Source organism: Telmatherina bonti (genome assembly GCF_933228915.1).
Source record: "Telmatherina bonti genome assembly, chromosome: 21".
In the NCBI taxonomy this organism is placed as follows: domain Eukaryota; kingdom Metazoa; phylum Chordata; class Actinopteri; order Atheriniformes; family Telmatherinidae; genus Telmatherina; species Telmatherina bonti.
The window spans coordinates 13,491,712-13,511,181 of record NC_136630.1 but is presented as its reverse complement, the minus strand read 5'-3'; the positions used below and the strand labels follow the sequence as shown (position 1 = coordinate 13,511,181).

At 39.7% G+C, this 19,470-nt stretch overlaps 1 protein-coding gene across 4 annotated transcripts in view; it reads right to left on the bottom strand.

The window, feature by feature from the left end:
• The window catches only part of LOC306771241 (zinc finger MIZ domain-containing protein 1-like), a 117,794-nt gene that overhangs the window by 75,670 nt on the left and 22,654 nt on the right, over nt 1–19,470 (bottom strand). For all 4 annotated transcript variants that reach the window (XM_079260361.1, XM_079260362.1, XM_079260363.1 and 1 more), the window contains exon 2: nt 8,541–8,641. The gene's annotated coding sequence lies outside the window, so the exon portion shown is untranslated. The remainder of the gene's footprint in view (nt 1–8,540; nt 8,642–19,470) is intronic.

Here is a 19,470-nt window from a genome sequence, read left to right as displayed (position 1 = left end):
TGACTGTCTAAACCCTTTCCTGAGCAAGACAACGTAAGGAAGTGAGGGGAAACTGACCGCTCAAATGCTTGGAAGTATTACAAAAAAGAACACTGTTTCCATCTGAAGACAGAATCAACAAAGGAGTCAAACAAAAAGTTCTAGTAAAATGGCTGCGAGATGGACAGTGAACGAGCTCGTGTCAACTCCCCATGAGTCAGTCCATTGTGAGGCACATAGCACACAAGTCGAGTTCCCAGTGAATCAGAGCAGTCAGCTGCCATCCACCACCTCAAGGCACAGGGCCAGTCTAGCACAGGACTGCAGACATGTGACCAGCTGTCTCATACAACCACAGTACTGAGGGAGAGACATAGACAATGAGCTCCCAGATAGGTTCTTCAAATGCACAACCTCCAATGTTTGAGTAGGTTCTCTCAGTTTGTTCAGCTCGGATAGATAATATGCTGCTGTGATATAGGGACACAGGGAGCAGGTGTTTGTAAATCTATAGATAACTGTGACTTGTGATTTACAGTCTGCTGTCAGGAGGGTGCAGTGACATCAATACTGCAGCAGGAGTTTGTCTGAGGCCTAGTGGAGTACACCAAAATATCTCTGCGCTTCTTCCCCCCCGTTCCACTGACAGCAATAGACGACTCTACGCGTGCAGCTGTCTAAATATTACTTCTCCCTTGTCCTTCTCTTCATCTTGCCATCCCTTTGCTCCTCGCTCGCCTTTTTCTGTCCCCGAGTTAGCTTCCGGCTACAGAGAGCATTTAGAAGGGACAAGTGTTCAACCAGCACAACTGGGGATGTCCGCATTTGGCATGCTGTCGTCATGTCGATAGTCCGAGGCATCTCTGTCAAGGGCTGGGAATAGCTCACCTTCTGCTGTCCAGCTTTCAGCTATAACCAGCCACACACCTGTGGTCCCAATTATCATGCAGCTCAACACAATTAGATTATTCCAAAAGTAGCTACTATTTTCTTATTACATCTCTGGATGCAATCTTTAAAAGCCATGTATGTGAAGGTCTAAAAGAATCACTGAAAATGCTCTGCTCTATACTTCATTACTGGCTCAGCTTGTTTTTCTTATGCAAAGAGTCCCCAGGTGCATGAATGTTTCATGGCCACCCTGCTGCTTGCCTCCCTCCGCTCAGATTCAGTCGTTTTCCATCCTCCCAGAGGAAGCTCAAACTCCACTGTCAATTGCACTCACTTACACTCTGCTACTATCATCATCAGCCATTAATGGAGGAGCACATAAGACAGCTGTTTTGTGTTGATGACTCAATTGTTCCATATTTCTAGTGGGACTGTCAGAACCACCATCCTCATCATCACCTATGATGCGTAAAAATTAATACATTTTTAAAAAGTACCAAACAAGTCTGAATTTGATGACTGTCACCTTGCTTGATTTTAATCCCTGTTTTCAATTAGATCAGGTGTCACTCCATGACACTCACACTCATATGTAAAAGTCAAACTATGCAAACTAAACTAAGTGCTGTTTAACCAACCAACACTCAAAGACCAGAGGAGAATCATTTAGATTAGAAAGAAGGAACACTAAACAGCAAAACAACTAAGCATAAAGATATGGATGCAATACTGACACACCTTAAATGATAAATCCCTTAAAAAGATATTCCTAACATATTTAATCAGCGAGCAACATTATCATTCATTTGGAGTTGCATTTGTGGCCGCATGGTGATCACAAGCTGCATTTTCATTACACCGAAAACTGCACAAAAAATAAATATTGCAATAAAAAATGCAAACGGAAACAGCAACAGTACATTTAAAAAATGTATCAAAAATCACTAAAAGTTTTTACACTTTCATTAGGTGGCTCTTCAGATGTTTCGATATAGAAATATATCCCTGGACGTGACATGGGGGGTCGTGACCAGTTCATTTCTGGTAAAGACGACGCAATATTGGACAACGATGGATTTCACAGTTTAGGAAATGAAAATGAGGAAGAAAAGCTTCGAAAAGCCATTGCAAATTTTCCACAGCAGGTAGAAAACTTCAAAATAACCCTACGTGGCAAAAATTTAGTTAGCTGGACAAGATTTTACGAGAACTGAGGCTTGTGCGCTGAACACTGTTGAATGGAAACACCTGCAAATTGCAATTGTCGCTTCTCAAACTTACAAATATTGCTTTTATTTTGTGAAAAAATTTAAAGGAAATGCAGCTACAGCTTCAAAATCTATGGTGTTTCCACTTAATATATGGTCTCCAGATACATCTAAGAGCAATTTAGGGTGCATTCATACTGGCACTGTTTGGTTCACTGTAAGTAAACCTGACACTGCTGCTTCCACATATTGTCTGGTCCAGTTGGTAGTCGTGTCAATGTGCATCTAAACTCTGGTGCAGACCAAACAAGCAAACTCTAAACTGCCTGAAAAGTAGGGATCTTGGTTTACTTGCAAGTTAAACCCTGGGGAGAACCTCACCAGGGTGAGACACTCACACTGCATTTACACATGGACCCTGCAGTGAACCAAAGAGAAGAAGTGAGGTAGAACGAGTTGTAGCGCAACATGCTGGATAACTTTCAGCTTCTCCTGCTGCTCATACTGGACAGATTCTCGGCAAAACGTATTAAACAAACAGAAGACCAAAGACTGAATAAAATCATTGTTGATCAACTGTTTCAAAATGAACCATTTTTTGCTCCTGACTATCAATGAGCCAAATTTTCCTCTTCTTTCTTTCGGCAGCAGTCGTTCTGGGGAAAATTGCCTCCTACCAAGCAGGAACTGCACAATGTTGTCCTGGTGGTTTGGTCTGCTTGAGTAAAGTTCAATGTGAAAGCAAAGAAAAGTTTGGGGGGAACTGTCTAACCAATGTAAGTGAGTAACCCGTTTTCTCCTGATGCGAATGCATAATTTATTGATTAATGTACCACTTTGTACACCATCACTTGCCAATTTAATCAAACTACCAGTGGAAGACATAAATGGAGTAAATGGCAGAGACGGCCATTTACTAAATTGTTGTGAAGCTCCTTAATAATTACTCACTAAGTAACTACATCCTTTAAAATAAAGCCCCTAAACTGTAATAACTAGATTGTATTTTGGACTTTTTGGGTGAGAGACTTAAATCTTAATTCTTTATTTTACTCATCCATGGAGTCCTTCACAAGGTGGAATAAACACAGAACACTGCACAGACCCCGCTGACCCCACACCACACACACAATTGTCCTTTTCCACACAAAGACTGAAAGTGCAAGCTCATGTGATAACATTTTGAGGGCTATCACTCTGAATGCACAGCAAAGCACGTTTTATTTGACTTAAACTGTCAATATTAAGCCACTTCAACCTCTTTATTTACCCCTGAATATTCTAGAGTTCTGGTTAGAGCTTGTATGTAGAAATGTGGAAATAGTCAAATAAAGTGATACAAAATGGTGTACAAAACCTAATAACCCTCAAGTGCAGCAAAAATGATCTGGGGATTATATTTATCATCCTCATGTAAATACATCTTCAAACTATGGCACATGAATGACAGTCAGAGCAGCTGACATGCTAATCCAAGGCCCTGCAGCGGCTGCTTTACAAAGACATATTACAAATAGAACATTTAACAGAAGTTGAGTGGATCCAAGTCAAACCTGTTGGGTCTTGGTCATATTCTGCAACAACACCAACAACAAAAGTAACAATTTCTATTACTGCTTTTACTGACAAAGAGAAAATCTATACTAATATTAAAGAGAAAAAAAATGGTTAAACTGTACACATTTCAATAAGCAGCAATAAGGTAGACCATTCAGAAGCCGACATCTCAATGCCAAGTGTTCTTAAACACATTACAGACTGTCATTAATTAATTTGTTGGCTCATGAAGCGTGGCTTATTCAGGCCATTCATCACGAGCAGGAAATTGACGAGCTAGCCGTGAATTGTATGTCAGACGGATATCAGCTTTAATATTGCATCAAAGGAGGCGAGCACTACTTCATTTGTTAAATAATCATCATTTTCTTTCCAGTGTCTTTGTCTGTGCAGAGCTTGGCAGATAGTTTACACAAAGACTCACAAGATGTGAAGGTTCAATTCAGCAGGGTCACACCACAGTGGGGAAGTTCATCCTGGAGCCAAGTGATGCTCAATGGCTTCCTCCTGGTGTACGTCAACTAAGACTGTCAGAGCAGGCTGCAGAGAACATCTGTCCAGAATAAACAGACACTTTATACTGCCGCAGTCGCCCTGTCAATCAAACACGTCATGGCATGCCATGACATATTACCAGCGGTTACTTCACCTTTGAAGAGGCATCCCCTGCACCAGTTTGGGTCGTAAGCATGAGTGTGTGCGTCTACGCTTTGTATGTGTCTATGGGAAAGCGGAGATGACAGCACATCTATTTTTAGTCAAGTACACTGAGTTCTGTGGCTGTGTTATACTGCTCTGTTCCTAGGACAGGAGGCCGGGTCATCCGCAACAACAGAGAACACCGTGATGGCTCCGGCGGCGCTCCCTGACCCTGACCCTGCAGTTCCAACATCACTGGGAGAGACTTACAAGATTGCTGGATGGTAGTTAAGGAGTATTTGCAGGGAAAAAGTAAGGATACTTTCTTGACTGATGCCATGTTCGTCCACCTCTTTTTCCTCTGCAGTGATTAATGGTCTAATAATTCAGCTTTCACCGTGGAATCTTACCTTGCACTTTCTCATGGGAATACACTCCCAAAACGTCTCTTTTACTCTTAAAAAAGATTGGACAAACTTGCAAGGCAAAACTGCATGGAAAATCGACATTATTGTTAAGGTCTGAGGAAAACCCCTAAAGATGAGACGTACAATAGATCTCCAACAAGGTGCAGAAAGGAAACCTTTTGTTATCTTTTCATGCCAACTTACTCACGCAGCTCTCTGTACAGTGAATTTACTCATCTGATAATGAACCTTTGAGTCATGGTGACACAATAGCTTCAGGTGTGAAATCCTTGGATCACCTTGCTCAATTCATTCCAAGGTTTCACATTGAGATCAAGAGCTCTTGGAGCCACTTTCACACAAATAGTGTAATTACTATTCAGTTGTGGCTGTTTGTCTTTTACACAGAATGAAAATATGACAGACTGATTTTTTTTTTTTTTTTTTCCTTTTTCCACTTTACGTACATTCTTTGTAACTAAACATGGAGCTTTTTGCTGAAAAAGATTGCATTTACTGGGCATAAATATTATTAACTTTTTTTTCTCTCTCTCTTTCCATTTTATCACTATTATCTTCTTTTATTCCTCCTTCCTAAAAAAAAATTTTTTTTTGTGTGCTGTTGTTTTGTTAGGTCTCTCTCAATCCTTACCCCTTCATTGCACTGTACCTATGGCTCCTGCATCTGCCTACCTCCTGTGGGCTGGTGTAAATGTTCTGGAGTTTCTCTCTTTTCTTTTTTCTTTGTGTATGTTTGTTAAGAAAGAAAATCTTAATAAAAAAGATCTTGAATATAAATATTATTAACTTAACTTTGGTAAAATATATTCTTTATTATTAAAAAGAAACTTTTTTTTTTATTCTGATTTCAAATAAACATCTCATGCTCAATGGTTTCCCCAAGCTGCTTGGGGGTTCATGTGGTTCAAATATATTTCTTTTTACATTTCTAAAACTGATGTTGACCAACACCTTGCAAGTCAGTTGAAAGCACCAGCTTCAGGAAAACATGTGTACAAGTACAAGTATAACTGTGTCATCTCACTCAGTTTTTAACAGCGTTTTGTTCAGACCTCTGGGTGTTTAAAATGAACTACATACCGACTGTTCTAATCTGTGCTTGTTTCACACACATGTGCTTGACTTAACACTGAACAGAGGATTTGGGAATTTGTGAGTAGTAGGTGTGAGATTTTTACAAAGTGGTCATTTATCCACAATGTATTTAATCCAAATGCATCAATATTCAGGCAAAATCTCATCAGAAAAAGAATTTATAGTTGAAACTAATGAAAATTCTCCTAACAAGCTTTCATGTTTGGAAACATGAAATTAAGTGGTGGGCTCTGCTGTCTTTGTTTGCCTGAGTAGGGGAGGTGGACATGTGCGCAGAGGCAGGGGCTCAGGGGCCAGGCCCTCTATCCTTCCTGTTCGGTTACCAGAGGCCTCTCAGTTATCAGTTCCAGATCTCACAAGAACAGAGAGAAAGAGAGACCACTGACAGGAAGGGGATTTTTTTCCTCCCCCTTTTTCCTTTTGAGAAGTTCGCAGAATGTGCGCACCTTTGCATTTCACAGAGGAAAACAGTTACTCATTAGGGCTTAAATTGGGGCTACAGAGAGAAAGATTAACCTGACAACCTTCAGACATCAATGGAGAAAACATGCACGAAAAAAACATGCTTCCAGGAGAAATGACTATTCATTTAATCAATTTTAAAACAAAACAGTAATTATTTCAAACAGATTTTTCACTGACCTTCATGTGGCCAAAAGCTGTACCGGTAATTTTGTTTAATCAATGAGAACTGATCCGCAGTTTGTTAGTTTTGCACTGCAGTGTAACAGTTGAATTTTATATGACAATCAGCTTCAGACACTGTTGCCGCTTCTTTTTACTGTGGCCTCTGCATCAAGCTGTGCTACATTTTTCCCCCCACAAAGGCAGCAGTGCGAGGGGAAAAAAGTCTGTCACTGACAGTGAGAGAACTGACTGTGAAGCTCTCATGTCATGTCCCTGTTCGTGTCACATCCCCCCTCCGTTTCACTTGCTATCACTGTCTACCTCGCCTGACATTTCCACAATAATCACTTTGGTTTATCCCACTCAGCTGTGTGGCAGGCAGATGTTTGTCAGGGCACCGTATTTCTCAACATTCACACTGCTCTAATCAAGATTAACCCCTCTTATCTATTCAGTGAGTGTGTGCGTGTGTGTCCTGGATGTCCTAATTCCTAATCCACGGCTGCATTGTATAATACAGTGGACAAACCAATTACATTCACTCTTCACGATATAATTCTCGCTTTTAGTAGAATGTACACTGAGCTACATATTGCGTGTTTTGGCTTACTGATGAAAAGAATAGTCATGACCTTCTGTGTGCGTGCATGTGTGCATGCTTGGATTGCATATGGAGCATAAGCACTTTGTTACTCAGGGTCCCCCCAGGAGCTCCTGATGAAATCAACATGTTCTGTGAGCAGAGCCAACACTGGCCAAATACAAACGGCAGCCATCACATGTTTACCAAAGACACTCGAGGATGGTGGAGGACAGCGCATGTCAGGCCAGACAAAGCTGTGGTCTTTAAATCACAGTAGTGACGGGGAAGGCTGATATTGGTTTTCAGTGATAAGCTGTGTTTGATTACAGCTGTAAAATAAGTTCAGTCAAAGCAGCATGGAAAGCTCTTTACAAAGCCTGGTAAATCTCAGGGACAGAAACACAATAAAAAAAAACTGTGCCGACACACATGGTTTCAAATTATTTAATGAGTAAATCCACCACTTCAGTTTAAAGAGGTGAAACACTATTGGTGTCATTTTGGGCTACTTTTGAAATAATGCTATAATTACCACTCTAAAGCCTGTGACACACTTATTAGAAAAACATCAAAATAGTATTATCAATTCCTCTTTATGTCCTCTTTAATCTCCAATGTTTTCTCAGGTTAGCACATAATTCGGGTATAAGCTGAAGATAGCTAGCATAGCAACTATCAGGAAACAACCTGGCTGCTAACATAGCAAGTTTGAAAAAGATGTTTATATAATACATCACGATAAGCTTGTACAACTGAAATGTGTTAAATAAACCTGGTAAAACAATTAAGAGCCATTTCATAAATCACAAAGCATGTCAAATAAAAGTGCTAATTAGCTGGGTGAAACTAACAAGTCATGCTAGCTTGTTGTATGGGGCACACTTTATCTCTTAAAATTATTCCACCTTGCAAGTTTTTGAGCTCGCATTTATAGCATTGGAAGTAAAGAACATAAAATGTTTTTCTGATAACAAGCTAACTTTCTGAGTGAATCTATCAACTGCAGCAAAGAAACCATAATGTAACACTGGCAAAAGTGGAGGGAAATTAGCATTTTTGGAAAATCTCTACTATACTGTGAATGGAAAAACAGATGTTTGTTTTTCCTGACAACATTAAAAACACCCCATGTCCAGTTCAGAAATCTTATTTTGCTTGAGTGTTACCAAGTTTCAGTGGAAAGCAAGCATTTGAAAAGTTGCTAAGTCTTATACCAAAACTGCTGGGTGGCAAAACACTAGTGTTTTCATTTTAAATGTTACCAATGGATTTAATGTTACTTGAAGTTAAAGAAAAATTACCTATGACCAACAAAAAAAGCCCAAAGCAACAGTTTTGAAAGAAGTGTGTCATTAAATGTAAATTATTGTATTTAACTGGTTTACTGCAACATGTAAATATCAAAATGTTCTGACTTTGATTTACTGTTTTAAAATTCAGCATCAGCTGGACACTGTTGCTTCCAAAATGTGTATAAAAAAGCAACAAAAAAGACATAAACAAAACAAGACAAAAAAAAAAAAAAAAACTTACCGTTGATGTTCAGTCCTTGATTTGTCACCACGAAGGACCCCCCCCACCCATTCACACATGTGGAGGAGAAACACCACAGCACTTCACTTTGTCTTCTAGCCCTGAAAAAACAATATCAGACAAAATCAATCACCGTTGCATCATCTGCAAATCTCCAAAAACTGAAGTATTACATTTGCATATTCTTTCCAGAAAATCAGGTTCCCTCATTGACTTCACTTGTCAGATTCCTTAGGGCTTTTGAGTGGCTTCCATCTGCGCCTGTATTACTCTTCCTCTCTGCACGGATAAGCTCCTTCACGCTCTTGTGCCCATGAAGGACGAATCAAAAGAGCAGCCGATACCTCACATGATCAGGATGGTATCATAAACATCCCCTGCAGACTAAGTTCACTGCCATGGCATAGTCACAATTCACTTCCAATTGACAGGTAAGTGTATTACAATAGGCCATTACTATAGCTTAGCACTTTGCCTGAGTGGCGAGGATCCTGGCATGGGGACCTCTTGAGAATCATCATGAGTTGCAAGTAAAGTGTGAAGAAAGTAGTGTGTCAGATATAATCCAGTTAATGAATAAAGTACTAGAATAGGGCATGAGTCTAGTGTTGTTTTGTACTTTGTAGTTATACAATAAGCTAGAGTATGCTCTATAATTCTTGTCTTCAGACAAGGTCATGAGAGAGCAAGTGAAGAATAAATAAGCTCTCTCTTATGGGTCTGGTTGACGTAGTGCTGTAGATAACTATCTTTTGGGAAGAAGAGTTCTGAGCAACAGTTTTTCTGCAGTTTTCCCATAAATTATCAAGGTTGTTTGAAAATGATGCCCATTTTTTACACCATATTCAAAGTAAGTTATTTTTCTATATTAGCTTAAATGTCAAGTCATAAATGTACACAGAACCTTATTATATGTTAAAGAAACAAAAACCCTCACTAGGTTTGTTCTTGCTTTGCAAAAGAAAGTATATCTGAGCTGTTAAACAAAAAATCTACAGCTGTATCACACTGGAGTATTATTTTATCAGTAATACACATGGTGATTCTCATCATATTCGCCATTTCTATCCCCACCAAGACCTCTCTGGTTTCCCCTGACCTCCAGCTTAGGCTGAAATTACAAGGCTAATGCTACAAATATAAAAACTGTCTAAACAACAAGGTGTATTTTCACATTCATGTAGAGAGGGCGGTCCCTTGCGCCATGTGCTTTTTTAATCCTCTTTCTTTATGACTGGAAGATTTTTCAGGCCGCATTTCTCCCCTGCTGGAAGTACCGCTTTCTGAAAAGAGAAAGTGGAGGAGCGCTGGCGGCTCAATGGGTCGGCAGAGAGGAGAAGGAGGAGGGGGTTGACGCTGGGTGCCTCCTTTTTAAAGCCAGATTCTCCCCAGATACCTCTGTGCTATTCATCAACAGCTTTTCCAGGGCCTGTGAAAAATCAATGTGCTCTGCACTGCAAACAGTTCATAATGACGGGGGATGGAGGGAGAAAAAAAAAGCCCAACTGCAACAGAATTGATTTGTTTAAGTACAATAACACGGCTCTGCAGCTCAGTGAGGAGGAGGCTCCACCGCCCAGACAAAGACTGACTGGCAGTATGAAACCACAAGCAGTAATTGATAAACTGCTAGCAAAGAGCAAATCTGAAATCCAGAGGCCTGTTATCTAATTAAAGGGAGTTTTCTGTAAATCACAACCTGACCGAGAAAAACACACAGAGCTGAACGTGTGTAATTGACCTGCCGGTTCAATGCAGTCAATGAGTCACTTTTAGTGTCACCTATGCATGAAAATGACACTTGTAAGCATGAAATAATATATGTATATGTGTTTGTAGACAGACCAGGAAAATCGGAAGTTTTATGGATGATAAAAGTCAACTATGTAGAATTCAAGTAATTTTTTTCCTTTGTAACACAACAAAGGCAACGTCTGTCTAGTGCACAACTGGAACCTGATGACCACTAACTTAGTGAAAGTCTTTTCATATTGGTGAGATTCCAGTTTCCCTAACTGTTTCGTATATTCACACACAAATATGTTCAAATCATGCATCCATGCAGACATAAACACATACAAATGATCTGCACATTGGCACAGTCTCCACTCCAAAGCTTAGTTTAACACACATGCAGGGAGTGTTTGATGTAGTATAAAGCCAAGTCATCAAAATGTTTCAAAGATGATACCAGGCCTTTCATATGAAAGTAAAAAAAACTTTCACAAGGTGAGGTTTTCCTCCTGATACTGCAAAAAAAACAGAAGCTTGGAGTAAATTGTGTCAAGACAAGCCAGCACAATAAAACATTTCTCCCTGCTTCTTTAAAGCCGGCCACAGAGGTGCATTTATCATTGTTATTATTCCTTCAGAGAGGCCCTCCCAGGTTTAATTGGGTCCTCATGGAGTCAAAATCCCCTCTGTTGTTTCAGCCACCGGAGCTGGACATGCTCTTTCCTCCCAAGCCGGCTGCGGGTTTTACTGGCTGCATATCAGTTTGCACAGAGTGCCCATGAACCTTGCAGGCGGGCCAGAGGGAGTGGGATGAGAATCGGACACCACCCGCCAAGCCTGGTCAGTGCCATGAGTAGGACACCGAGGGAGAGACTCTCACCTTGCTATGCTCCAAAATCACTGTAGGGAAATCAAGGTGTATGTTCACCAGACAGCTTTTAAGCTGGATTTATAATACTCATGCGGTGTGTGCATAAGGTCAGTTATGCCGTGACTGCTGTATGCACCACGCAAGTCTGCTGAGGCACCTCTTCCAGACCAGACATGCACCCCTTCTTTCAGACCAGTTAAACAGGAGTACTCCCTTGTGATTGGTCAGTTTGTGATTACATGTTTCTAGATTTCTAGAGTTTCTCACTGAGTTTGTGTGAAGAGAGAACGCCAAAGAGAAACAGCAACAAGACGCTCTAACCCTACACTCGAGTGTGAGAGCATATTGCAACTGCGTCATGCGTTGGCCCTGCCGCACAAAGCATAAATCTTTAAAGGCCATTATACCTGGTGTGACTGCGTTTTAACTGTTTAATATAATAGGATTTGAACACATATTAATATTAAACACACAAACAAATAAAGTAGGGTTAGAAAAAAACAATGAGCAAAAGTTATAAAACAGCTGAAAAAAACAGGACAGTTACTTTGGAATCCCAAATGATGACTGAAACAACTCCTAAAAACCCTTTCAAGCAAAAATTGATTCACATTTATGCTAAAAGTGTTGAAATACAAAGTCTGAAACTTTTGACCTATTATCCACCACCGCTTGATATGCTCAAGACATGTAGAACCAGGCAAGGTACACATCCTTGGCTTGCAAAAGGACTTCAACACAAACGTTTTGTATCAAGGCAGAAATACTGGAATGAAATGTTTGCAGTGATTCTAAACTGAGAAAATGACAAAAAAAACAAAAACAAAAACAAAACAATCCCATTTTTAGTACATAATGAAGATAAATTAAAGAAAAGTACATTTAACTAACTGTGGAGAGTTTGCATGACACCTAGTCATGACTTTTGTTATTTTATTCCATTTTTATTCCTTTTTCGGTGAAGTGTGAACTTTGTGAGAAGATACACTTTAAATGCATAAACTCTGAAGAATACATATAATTTAAGATTAAAAAGAGGAAAAATGATTAGGGACCTGTAATCTGATCCATAAAAGACATTTCAAAATTAACTTTTTTTGGAATATGAATTAAAATTTTTGTCAATGAACTTGGAGGGAAGACAATGTTTGTAGTTTGGCACAATTTGAAATAAATCTAAAGGATATTTATATACTGGATGTTTATAGCTGAGTAGTTGAACAGGTGGCTGATGTTTTCATCATATATGTGTCTGTCTACTTAGCTTTCAGTGGGTCCACATCATTTGCAGCTGGGGTAACCGAGCAGCTAGCCATCATTTAAGTTGGACAATCGGCTTAACCACTTGTTCAGTCAGAACAACCCTTTGTAAATAAACTAATGTTCAAACTTGACAAATATTTTTAAACAACAATAATAATAATAATAATAATAATAATAATATATAAATTTGATAGAAAACCACAAATTAAAATGATTACTCAAACAACTTTTGCCTACATTATGATTCTGTTCGGCTCCTTTATAGGCTACAAGGTTGTCCTATTATCAAAAACCTCTAATCCACACTGTTGCACATTGCAGACTATAACCTGAAACAAATGCAAGGAAAACTTGATTTCCTACCACCAATACGGGGGGATTACGTGTTTCATGGGTTTGGTTTGGTTTAGAAAGTTTATTTGAACATAATGACAAATCAAAAAAACAAAAATATATGCCAAATGACAAAACGGTCAAAAGGAGTGGGTGTTAACGTCAGAGCTATAATAAAACTATAGACGTGTGTTATCCACATAACACATAAGGAATATAAAAATAAATAAATGAATAAAAATGCAGGTAAACAAATCCCGCAAAAATATGTGCACAAATGTTGGATCCCACTATCCACCCAACAGCGTTTACATGGACAAACGACACTTCTATTGAAAGTACATGATGCCATAGATTCCAAACCTGCAAATATCTTTGCACTTCCAGTATAACAGCATGGTTGCAGCCAACATTTTGTAGACTCACAGGTTTTAATTTATCTGTTTGTAAAAAAGCTACTTGAATATTTAATGATCATATTTTTAAATTCATGATGGGTGTAGGAATCAGTGTTTACACCGAAGTCTGACACAAAAACTGGTAGCAATGCACATAAACCTGAACTTCATTCATTATTCACACAGTGTAAGGCTCTAAGTTAAGAATGAGTTTTCTCTACATGGTAACGACACTTCGCTTCTCTTGCTTCAGACATTTTTGTAATGACAAACCGGAAATTGTAGACATAAATGGTAGCAGATTGCCCAAAAATGGTAGAGAAAGCTGTGGTGATGTGCATTCTCCATTGGAGTGTGCATTCTCCATTGGAGTGTTTAATCATGAAATGTGGACAGCTGAATCGGAGTTACAAGACAGAGACAGAGATAAAATATGTACTACATTAACTGTTTTTTTGCATGCTAGCATTATGTGCAGATACACCTGTTTTCGCTGTTTTTGCCTACTTTTTTGGCTACTTCAGCATAAGATGGCATCCCAAAAGAAACACGACAGTGCAGACAAAGTGCTAAAGATTATTTCAGACAGTGGGACAGGGCTGTGCATCCTACATTCATCATTGGATGATGAGGACCTTACTCGATGTTAAGCTGTGCTGTTCTTACCTCGGAGGAAATCTCACTTATCTTAATCTTGCTTCCAAGATGGTTTGCAAAGAGTGTGTAACTGCTTTCAATGTCTTTTTCAAGCAGAAACCGCCAAAAGACATTTGGGTTTAAGAAGTTAAGTTTCCTAATGTCTGTGACACATGCCAGCACAGTATTGTGTAGGTGACAACTGGTTTATAGGCATAGGTTTCTATCATGATGCATTCATGGGGCTTGAGACAGCAGCTCAGTAAGCTCCCCTAACAACACTCTCAGCTGATTAACACAAATGTGGGTGCCTAGTTAACCACAGCTCCTGTAATTACAGCATCACACACAAACACACATATGCTGTCCACAACACAAAGGCACTGTAAAAGGTGCAGTTGTATGCATGTTGTATCAGCAATACATAAACCATCAATTAAGTGTTTTATTTATGAAAATACAGGTAATTTACATCCTGCTGTGTATAACTTCTCAGATGGTATGGTTGCAAGATGTTTTTTAGTTCGTAATTAATTATTTGGAATTAAATAAATCAGAATTAACAGCGTTCTCCTATGAGTTTACATGGAAATAATCATTCTGAATGGAGGTAATGAGGACAGGACAAGGTAACAAGCATGTGCTGACCGATTGGGATTAATTTAGAATGAAATTAAGGTGTACATGGACAGTAAAATTAATCCATTCAGATTTAAAATGTGAATAAACCAGCCACTTACTTCAGAATTAAGTTTAATTTCAAAGTGTGTTTCCATTCGGAATGAGGTGTTTACATGGCCATGTTTCACCAGTTTAAAGCAGATTTAACCATTATTTGTAATTAGGGAGGAATTCAAACTCCCATGTAAACGTAGCCAGTAAGTTTGTCCTCTGGTATTGGTTGCTTGCAGATCAGATCCCATAAAGACATGAAACAACTAAAATGATCCATTATAGGTTTTCTTCCAACTAAGAATTAGGACCTTCACTGGAATTTGTTGTTTCTTTATGCAGATAAAACTGGCAGCTCAGATCACAAAAAGAGGACCCAAATTGTATATAACTGGAGTTTCACTTGAAATTATCATTTTTTCTAGTTCTAAAGAGTAAGCTGATGCTCCTGAGTCCTGCATGAATTGATGGCTTCAATATTGTTTCTCCTCCTACTCCTCTCTCTATAGTATATCTTGTTTCAAAAGCAAGAGCAGCCCAGGAGGGTGCTTATATTTTTCTTCCTTTGTTTCCAGTCTTTTCCTATCAGAGCAAGAAGGTGGTAGCAACTCCCACGAGAGAGATAGAGATAGAGGTGTATGCTTGCTGGCAGAGCGCTGAAGCAAAGAAATGCTGCACTGTATGAGCACAGATGTAAAAACGGGGCCTCTTTCCTCCACTTCTCTGTCCGACTTCATCTGCAAAGCAAATTTGTTGCCCTGCTGCCAGAGACTCCTCTTTGGTCACCTGCTTGTTGTTCCTGCTTCACCAACCTGAGAGCATGCAGAGGCTTTACCATAAAGCAAAGCAGAGAGAAAGGCCGATCCACCAGCCAGCTGCAAAGTCGAGGAAGGTGTAATGAGCTCTGATCAATCCAAAGAAATAACCAGTATTTGCATTTTCAGACCCATTCTTTTTCTCCCTCCTTTATTATTTCCTCCCCTGTCTCATAATAAGCAAAAAAGAAAAAGCAGTGTGAGAGGGGAGGGGGGTAGCAGACATATACACAGAGGAATCCAGGGAGTAAAAAGAAAGCACATTACTACTGGGAGGGGAAAATGATTAAAGGCTGAGATGAACACACTCTGTCAGTTCCAAAGAAAAACGGAAGGAATTTCCAAAGCCACTAGGCATTACAAGGAGACCTGCCTCCCCCCTGCCATCCAACCATGGCCATGTTGTCTGAATCACATCTTATATCCGCACAACTACAAATTATTTTGGTATTAGTATTTGATGCACAAGCAGTCATTAGTGAGTCTAGAATATTGATTTTTAGCAACACTGCTACGTTCCAGGTAGAGGAAATGTTGCAGATTCGATACGGACATGCTCATTTGGGATTCCTTATGTTTGTGGTTGGTGCAGCTAACCAGGTATAAGAGTGTTAGGATGACTCCGTTGTGGAGGACTCTTGAGGCAAAATGGGCAAAGAAAGAAAAACAGCAACATTAATAATGAAGTGAAGGAGACGGGGGGAAGAAAACAAAGCTGTTCATAACAAATGAGAAAACAGGTAGAGCATCTCATTGCGAGAACGCTAACGACAATCAATTAGCAATTCCTCATGATCTTGGGTGCGTCGGAGTATAAGGTGTCTTAATGAGTCCCATTTCCATTAGCTGCTCGACTCAAGAGGCATAAGGAGGAGGCTACTTCCACCAGCTTCTCCATCTCAATGCCTAATGACTGCAAGAGTGGATTACTCCATCAATTCCTCGCTTCTCTTTGTTTATCCCCAGCGTAAATAATGGTCAACCATTACAATGCATTAAGTGGGCCACTCCACACGCAGCAAATAAGAGGGAGAAATTGGAGCATGAGTGCTCCAAAGGCATCCTCCAGTGATCACCAGGAAATCGGCTAATACCATTAGCTCAATAGGGGCCACAAACACTGGACACTTGATAAATATTAAGTTTTTAATGGAAAATATGTCAAATGAATGGATGCGGGGGGAAGAGAGGTGGTTGATGAAAGCCTGATGGCAACACTTCATCCAGTCTTATTGCTTTGAAGAGCCAGTTCATCCAAACTGAGACCCTTACTGTGCAAGGAGCCGAAGAAAACTTTGAGTTAGACAGTTATCATATTATCATCAGATAGGAGAAAGTGTTTGCTGATTTCAGTCATTTGGCACAAATCTTTTCCATTTCTTTGCTATAAAAAGCTGGACGGAGTTAACCAAAATGGCAAGATTTTCAAATGTTTTTATTTTTTAACTACTCGAACTCCTTTCCAAGCATGCCTTTGAACTCATGTCCAAAGACATGCATGTTAGGTTAAATAGTTACTCTAAATCATCTCTCTGTGTTGGCCCTGTGATGGACTGGCGACTTGTCCAGGGTGTACCTGCTTCTCGCCCAGTGATTGCTGCAATGGACTCTAGCTTTCCAGTGGCTATAATTGGACTAAGCAGTTCAGGAAATTGAACTCCTTTCTTCATCTACAATAATTGGCACACACCGTTTTAATCTAGGAGTGTAATTTCAAATGATCAGCTACCAACATTTTACAAAACAGACCAAATAAAAAGTAAAAGCAAATATCAATAAATTTGTCGGATTTGCAGCCAAAGCATGGCTTTCTAAGGCGTCAATAAAAAAAAAGACATTAACTGGAAAAAGCCACAGTGAGTAAACTATAAAGTGGGATGACATGCACACTCTCTAACCCAGAGAACTTGGGATGAAGTGATTCTGGTTGAGTCAGTATTCAGAGTCATGTCAATCAAGTTTCATGAGCTTTTCATGCCCCAAAGCACTTGATTTAAGGGGAGTGTTTCAATGGAGAAAGTATGTGCCCACTAAGATTTGACAATTTAAAGGCTTTGATTTTGTGTACTTTCAATTTATTCTTCTAAATCTCAGAAATCAAATTTAATCCAAAGGATCTACTTTACTTTTTGTATCATTTAAGTATACTGACCCATTAGAAAGGTCAAATGTACAACTTAGTTATTTCTTTTAAAGGAAATCAAAGTCAAAGGGCATAGAGTAAATACATCTATTGTGATGTGATTTAAGGTGCAATGATTCAAAATAAACAAATCCAAGATACAAGACAAGTAAAAAACCTTTTCAGCCATATGACTAAAATGATATCCAGCAGTTCCAATACTTTCCTCCTGGGTTGTAGCAATCAATATTGCACCCAAGGCTCCATCACTCTTTTTCTATTTTGCTTTCACTTTCTGACACTGTCTAGTGTCTCTCTTGTCACAGTGCTGGACAGGATGAAAATGAAACGCATCAGCAGAAAAACACACAAGTGGAAATGATCTCTCCGCTCAGGCCGCTCAGGTCATGAATTCAGCTAACTGTGCTTATCACAGGCGGCTGCTATTAGTCTTAATAGCCGGCGTGACAACCCGCCTTGAAAAGAGATGGGCTCTGCTTCCCAGGGCTCACCACAGACAGGTGATTCTCATCTGCAGTCTCTTCATGTGTCATAGCGAGGGCAATGCAGCCTGGGAAAAGTCAGACGGCTTATTAGAGTAAAACATCAGAGACTGGCAGGCCATTACATACACCAGAGACATGTGTTTTTACACACTCTGCATCAATCAAGTGCAAATTTAGCTTTCAATCTCATTTAAACTGCTTAAGGAGGATCTAAAGGCTCCAAACAATCATATTAGGTGCTTTATTTATTGCGTAATTACTTAATACACACATAGCATGCTGTTTTGATGAACTCTTAGCTTTTACTGTTGCCTCCTGATCGTTTTACCTGAAATACTTCCTTTAAATCGACCTTACTGGCATTCGCATAATGATGCAAACTGAGAAAATTAAATATCAGTTACTTTCACTTGTCAGCCTTGGACAACTTAAATAAATCTTCCATCCTCGCTGAACAACATATATTACATTTTTCTTCCAATGGAAAATCAACCACAGCTCTTCAGAATTTCAGCCAAACATTTATTTTACTTACTGTGAGACGAGATATATTTTTTACAAGGGCCGAGAAGTCTATTTGTGGCATAAAGTCTTACTGAGGACAAAAACATTCCTTTTTCCCTCTGAACTAAAGGTTACTTTCTCTAGCAAGTCAGGGGGTCTTGCTGTGCTGCCATTGAATTGGCCACCCAGCCTTGCCAGCCGACAAAGCGAAGGTGTCAAGTTAGGCACCTTACAAAGTTAAAAACCAGATGAAAGAAGCAAATAAAAACTTAAGAGAAGTCAGCCTGCATCAACACCCTCGCATAACAGAAATACCATTGAACAGATCCTTACTGCCCTTTAACATGAAGCCAGACAATCAGTGTTTTCTAAACAAATGTCAGGATGTCTTTTCAGGCCGAATGCTTTCCCACGAGCCGGAACCATCCTCCACCACTTCACTCCTTCACAAACAACCAGGCTTGTGACTGGGACCATGTCAACATGTTGCTCTGTTCAGATGGTGAAGGAGGGCGGGGATCGCTTTGATCCACATTTGAGGCACGTCTTTTTTTTTTTTTTTTTTAAGAGTTGGCACGGTTCAACTCTGTGCCAATAACCAAGGCCTGCTCCTTCCCTTCCAAAATGACAGCATAATACTTTGGCAATTTTAAAGGTTTCAACTGAGTAAAATCTGTAAGACAAGACAGCAGCGACAGCAGAAGCTGTGGCGACTTCTTATCATCACTGGGAGATGACACTATTTTACAAACATGAGGGGTAGAGATATTCAGCAGAACAAGCTGTAACTGCAGATTTCAGCGTAGAACAATGGAAGTCTGTGCCGACTTCTGGCCTAAACAATGACAGGATGACACGAAGCCTGACAGAGAGACACACACACACACACACACACACACACACACACACACACACACACACACAGCAGTGGGGTCTTTACTGCAGACAGGAGAGGCAGTTTCACAGAGCAACAACACTGCCAAAAAACATAGCCCCATCTTCCTCTTTCCTCCTTCAACATCTTTTATGTGTTTTGGCACTTCTGGCACTCATAAGTCAAAAGTGAACAGTCAAAC